Genomic DNA, 7,187 nt, shown 5'->3' with positions numbered 1-7,187 from the left:
TCTGGTCTAGGCTACTGTATGAGTAAGAGATCACACTGGCTACCTCCTCTGGGCAAGGGGCCAGGATCACTCTAAGATGGTAGGGCACTGTGCTGAGAGGGCACTAGTGCCGGGATGAGCTCATGGTTCGGCAACTACTGGGCTCTCTTCTGCCCCTTCTTCTTCTTCTTCGGGTTCCTCCAAGGTCTATCTGTGTCAGACCTAGGAGGTGATGAGGGCACCGACTCTGGGGAAAGGCCAGAAGGGCTAGCAGGCGTGAAGTCAGGGGTAACTTCATAAGCTACAGGAGGGCTCCCTACTCCGGCTGCTGCGACAACTGGAGCAAGAGCGATCTCGACCTCTGCGTCCGAGGAAGCCAGTTCCTGGTCTCCCAGAGAAGGTGTAACAGTTTGATCCTCCAGAGGTTCATCCTCTGGGGACAGATTTGGTGAAGAAGAAGTGTTGTTCACCGGAGGCTCTCCAGTTGCTATGATTAATGGTGTGGGGAATCCTGAATCTCCCGGAGGAGGATCCGCCTCATGATTTAGACCCGGCACAGGGTCCTTCTCAATTGATGGCTCCGCGTCCATGCCGAACAGAGCATGGCACTGCTCAGTGCTCGCAAGTGGCACTGGCAGCAGTTGAGGGTCAGGCATGCCTGACAAGGGGTCTGGAGGTACAATACCTCGCGGATGGCTTGAATTTGGCTGCGGCAGAGATTCCTGCCCCAGCTGGAGATCAGAGCCTCTCGGAGAGTCTTGCTCGGGGGCGTTCGCTGGGCATTGCTTACTTGGGCAGCCTCCCAATTTGTGGAGTGGCCTGTCCACTTGCACGTCCTGCAGTGGTACTGCTTCTCCTGAACGTCTCTTCGAGGAAAGGGAGGACCTCGTTGATGGCCAGCCCTTCGCGACTGGAGAGGGCTAGGCCAAGAATGGTTCAGTGTGTGCCCCTTCCGCTGACCACTTTGGTGGGCATAAGGTGGGGTTTTGTCTTGATCAGGTTCCCCTACAGTTTGGGCCTCCGTGGAGGAGGTAGCGTGGTTGAAAGTGGCATTGGTGAAGGGCTTCCCCAGAGAAGGTCCCGACCCAACAGGAAGTCCACTTCGGGCCAAATTCCACCCACCATGCCAAGGCGGTGGGGTAGCGTGCCCCAAGGTGTCGTAACCTGGAGCTTGACCATGGGAATGGTAATGGTGTGGCCCTCTATCCACTTCATCTCCCAACGGGTTTTCTCATCAACCATGGCACCGGCTGGCACTTGGCCTCTGGAGATCAGGCTAATGTCTGCCGCATTGTCTACTGTGACCGGAAGGGTCACGGGCAGGCTAGAGCTCTTAAGAGGGGCCACTGAGATGAACTGGGTCTCCAGTCTCTTGGGGTAAAGGATCTTGTGCGGCCTGGCCGCAGAGAATGAGGTGTTAATGAGGTTGACGAACTTGGTGGTGGGGACTGTAGTGGCTGGCAGCACCACAGGATTTGCACGGGCCTCTTGTAGGGGCTCGGTGGCCTGCAGTAACTTTTAGTGGAGAGGGTTGAGTGGATGAAGATGGAGAGGAGTTATGGCTGGTAGTAGGAGGCTGCTTGTTAGTGTCTAGCTTGTATCGGCACTCAGCTTCAGCGTGCGCCACCCTCTTACAATGGGTGCATGTAGGCTTGCTTGGCAGTCCATTCTTTGGTCAAGTTGAGCTTGAGAGGTAACTTGGCAGCACGATGCATCTCTGAGATGTGCTGTAAGACTGGTTGAAGGTTTCCCATGAATCAGCCATGCGGCAGGCTTCCATAAGTGTGGTGGGCTGCTTATCATTGAGATATACACCAGAGGGCCCAGGCACACATTGGTAAAAGTCTTCCAGCATGGTCCGATTGAAGAGGTCCCCAAACATTGTGCAAGACAAGGAGTCGAACCATCGGGGACCAGACTGGGTCTTGTGACAGGCCCATTCAGTCCAGGACCAGCCAACTTCCTTGGCAGGACCTTGGAACCGCTGTCTCCATTTCTCCGGGGTTATTTCATAGGCCTTCGTGATGACTCTACGAACTTCAACCACGTTGCCTCTCTGGCTCTTCTCCAGTGAGCGAAGCGCTGCCTTAGCTCTTCCCACCATGTGCTTGGCTAGTACTAAGGCCCTCTCTGTCTCGGTGGTGCTGTAGTTATCGAAGAGTGCCTTGATTTCCTCCAGCCATGCTTCTGGCTCGTCCTCAGTCCACTTTGGGATGAGGGAATAGATGCTCGAGATTGGAGCATTTGGTGCAGCAGGTGTGGGGCTGGAGGCTTGCTGTCTAGCCATAGCTTCGTCATTTTCTCTTCTTGTTTTTTCCAGCTCGAGCTCCTTTTCCTTGAGAGCTAGCTCACTCTTCTTGCAGGCTAACTCATGCTGTCTTCTCCTTTCTTCTCTTTCTTCTTCTAACTGCCTCTGTTCAGCTTCATACGCCCTCCGTTCTTCTTCATACCTCCTCTTTTCGGCTTCATACGCCCTCTGTTCAGCTTCATAATTCCGCCGTTCGAGTCTTTCTTCCTTCTCTCGCTCGGCCAAGTCGTTCATTTGCTCCTTGACCCATGTGGCAAGGTCCAATCCGGTGAGACCTGCCGCCATCCCCAGCTCCAGGAAGGCTTTATAATTCTCTGCTGCCATGGTTCTGGTGGGGAAGGGTGTCTGCCCGGGTGGACTGGACGTACATGGGCAGCGAGGAGGTGTCCCTTCAGTGATGTGGCACCCTTTCAAAATGTGGCACTGTGGTTGGGTGTGCCGTGTAAAGGTCACACTGGTGGCACTCAGTATCCTTATGTACTGGTGCAGGTTAGGTACCAGAAGGACTTTTCTTGTGTGTTCCTTTTGTCTGGTTTGGTGGTTTTTCTTTTTCTATTTTGGTTGCTTGGTTGCACTATGGTGCCAGAGCATTCCTAGGAACTCTTTGCGTGAGTCCAACTAGGCTATATGTAAGGAAATGCACTCTACCCCAGCAGAGTGTAACAAATCAGTGAGAGAGAAAGGGAAGGTAAGAGAGAGAGAGAGAGAGAGAGATGTAAGCAATTCAGTTGATGACAGTGCTTCAAATTGGTGGCACTGTGGAAGGAAAAGTGAATTTGGGGTTGCTTTTTAAGGCCCTCGTGAGTGTCTGGTCCCAGTACCGCTGTACTACAACCCCCTTCTCATGCAGGGGGTGAAAGGCTACTGTCTGCTTAGGTCTGGATAAAAGGCCTCACTCGTGACCGACAGTTTATAACTGTAATTAATCTTAATTTGTCCTCATCTATTTATGGGACAGAGGTGTTTCTTTTATTTGGTTTAATGTTATCAATTATCCCGGTGTCAGCCCCTCTTTCCTTGAAGAGGGTCACGTCCACTCGGTAAGGCTATGTGAATGCTTCCTTGAATATATGAGAGAGAGAGAGAGAGAGAGATATTCAGTCAGCCAATTTGTGCTGCCTGAGAAAATTTTAAGTAAAATTTGTATAAGTGCACACTGGCAGCGTTCTTATTTGAAGATACATCGTCTTACACTGAGGAGTTATGAGTAAAATTATAAGTTCTTTTCTTTATATGAGTTTTTCTGTACATCGGGTATTTGTATAGGAACTTGTTATCTGTATATTTCCTAACTAAGAACTATCATTCCCTGACTAAATTATATCTTGTTTTTATCTATTGTATGGAACCCTGTCCTATTCTCTATCTGTCAAAGTCTATCTGGCTAAGATTTTGCGATGTAGTCCCAAAAGTGGCAAGGAGGCAGAGCTACCAGTGACTGGGTGCTCAGGTCACACAACAACAAAGGTTTTAAGATGGCGGATGAATCCCGTTAGCATAAGCAAATTCAAACTACTGGGCTAGAAGCGGCTTCGGCGGCTGAATACCCTGGTTTCGAAGTGCACTTTTTCTCAAGTCAATTACACAAAGCATCTGAATTCCTCTCACAAAACGAACTAAGCAAATGGAGGAATACAGATTTACTCGAAATATACCAACAATGCAAAGGATTTTACGTTAAGGGAATGAAGAACGAAATTACTATGCTACGCTTGTTTCTTTTGTTATTGTCTTTCTCGCGAGGAACTAACCGTCCGCCGCCAAGACAAGGGAATAGATTCGTGACGTCCTGATGGGACTAAATTTACGTTACTGAAAAATGCAAATCATGGTAAAATTAATTATTGCCATTCGTTTGTCTCGGGATTTTGATATGATTCCCGCTATATGAACCTTTATTAACTCCGTCACGCTCGATACAGGCCCTTTGGTAGTGGTGAACGCGGTTGCTGATTTTGAAATTCAACGAACTCCGCAAATTTGGTCCTCTATCCTACGAGAGACACGTTAGGCGCACTTTCTCCATTCATTGTCGCACACTAGTTAACTCGTTTAAAAATCAATATCATGCATTAATCCTTGGCCGGGGAAAATAGCAAAATATTAGCAATTACCCGCTGGAATGTGCAGCCACGGTATCCGAATGCGGCAGAAGTGCTTCTTTTTAAGATTTTGCAAATTGTGAATTATACTGCTCTCAATGCACACTTTCCTGCCTACGCTAATTTCTTAATTATAACTGGTATTCTTATTATTGTTATGCCTTGTGCTGTCTCCTTGTTTGGAAGAGTAACATTAAATTAAATATCTGACTTTTCTCTTTGGAATTAATGTGTAATTAATTTTTTCCTCCAGATTTTCTCTCTAATTTAATTAGATCCTAGGCTAGGTCGCCACTGTTACGTGTGGGGGCTTGGCTGATGAGTTTATTACTTAATTAACGTAATTTATGAGGCCCTGAGTGCCAAGAACACACGTAACCTGTCATTTAAAGCAAAAAATTAACCTCAAAGACAGACAATTATTAATTGAATAAGGTCGACAGTCGAGAAGAAAACCCCGACACAGAAAGACTATGCAGTTTGCGAGGAAATTTCCTGAACGATCACCCCACTTCGGACGCAGTCAATTTTCCCTTTGCTTCAGTAAGGTTTTAACACAATGGATTATATCATATGCAAGTTAGTACTGGTAAAGGCTGTTCCTCTTCCGAACAATGGGATCGAGACACAAGGCTGCCTAAATGCTGAAAATAAGTAATTCCTAATTACTTCACGGGAATAGTTGAGTGTTGCTAAGCAATATAAATTATTCTTAATCTAGATTTCATAAAAGTAAACTGGGTACATGGGTTATTGTAGACGGTGGCGAAGAGGGAAAACAAAGAAATGGAAATACAAACAGAGATGTTAGCGAATCGACGAAACTTTGGCAAATTTCAAACTTGGACGTAGGTTGCTGTGCATACAACGGACGATCAGAAGTCTTGATAATAGCCGTCGTATCGCTCACTAATATCAGTGAAAAATGCAAGTACAAGCAATCAGTACACCCGACACGTGTCTCGCAAGCTGGCGAATTTCTCTCTGACCTTCTTCTGTCAAAACAAGGCGGTTGGTAGCGTCCATACCCTGTGCCCCAGGCAATCTGAAAATTTGACAAAGACATCGCCGAATGCATAGGACAAAGCAGAAGACAGCTTAAGACCACTTTTACTAGAGGTTACTGGGTGAAAACCCTCTCTGTGGGTTAGGTCCCTAATGCTACAAGAGATGTTATTTTTTTAAATACCCATCACTACCCCAGCCGATAAAAAGACGCCTTCTCGTCTTTGTTAAAATGATGTTCCTACAATAAAAATGCATAGAGGGCGAACAGCAGAACATTTAAAAAAAAAAATAAATAAAATATATATATATATATAATCACACATTCAAAGGTGAAAAATAAAAAGTAGGTCCTGAGGGCAAGCCATTGACAGGACTGATACAGAGTGTGAGAAGTCACAAATATATATACACAAGAACAGACACGTGTTAGAGACTCATATCCCCACTCAGGCCAGTGTCGAGGTAGCTGGCGACTCATTTCTAAAAATCACGACTCTCAGGGGACATTGCTGGTCAAAACAAGGCGGTTTGGTACTGTGTTTACAAATATGATAATCCTATTTTCATACATCTCTACTGCCTACCTTAAAGTTTAAACAATTTACAAATTTCTTTTTGATATTAAAGGATCAATTTATACAATGACTGACTTTTATAAAGCTAGATTCAATGATGTTCCTTTCCAGTGCTGATAGTGTATTAAACAGTGCATTTAGCAAAAAAGACTATGTATCAAAATCAGAAAGAACCTTACGACACAAAAAAATTTGCTTGTTTTGCCTTATAATAATAATATGAAAGATATCCCTCATCTTCTTAAGAATTTTGGTGTTAATGTCCATTTAAGAACAATACAACAATGAAAAATGTACTTATCAAGAACTCCCCAGACAATACTAAAGGGTGTGTATATAAAAATAAGTCTTGTGACAACTTTTATATTGGCCAAACCGGGAAAGCACTGGAAAAAAGAATTGAACAACATAAGAAATGTGTGAGATATGCACAAGGAACAGTGGTATATTTGTACATGTTAGTGAGAACAATCATGCTATCAACTGGGAAGGGGCAAAGGATTGTATATTCTAATAATGCACTGAAAGGAACATCATTGAATCTAGCTTTATAAAGAAAGTTATAACCATAATATGAATATCAGTCAAGGGATGTATAAACTTGATCCTTTAATATCAAAAAGAAATTTGTAAATTGTTTAAACTTTAAGGTAGGCAGTAGAGACGTATGAAAATAGGATTATCATTTGTAAACACAGTACGAGGGTAGTAATGTTAATGAGTTTCCAAACTCCGCCTCCATGACACCTGTCAGGTGTGGATCTGAGTATGGTCTGTTTATCAGCAATGTCCCCTGAGAGTCTATTGTGATTTTTAGCCAAATGAGTTTTGCCACCCTACCTCGACACTGGCCTGAGTGGGGATATAGTCTCTAACGGTTGTGTATGTTCGTCAGTACTGTATATTGTAGTATATATATTTGTGACTTCTCACACTCTGTATCAGTCCTTCGTCAGTGGCTTGGAAATAAAGTCAAAACCGGTCAACCTACACCCCCTGTTTCTTATTTTTCACCTGTGGTAATGTGTGATAAATGAATCATACAAAAGTGATAATAATCATGTATATATATATATATATATATATATATATATATATATATATATATATATATATATATATATATATATATATATATATATGTGTGTGTACATACATGCACACATAAATAAATATTATATATATATATATATATATATATATATATATATATAT

Source organism: Macrobrachium rosenbergii, chromosome 6 (genome assembly GCF_040412425.1).
Source record: "Macrobrachium rosenbergii isolate ZJJX-2024 chromosome 6, ASM4041242v1, whole genome shotgun sequence".
NCBI lineage: Eukaryota > Metazoa > Arthropoda > Malacostraca > Decapoda > Palaemonidae > Macrobrachium > Macrobrachium rosenbergii.
This window is presented reverse-complemented; position numbering follows the sequence as displayed.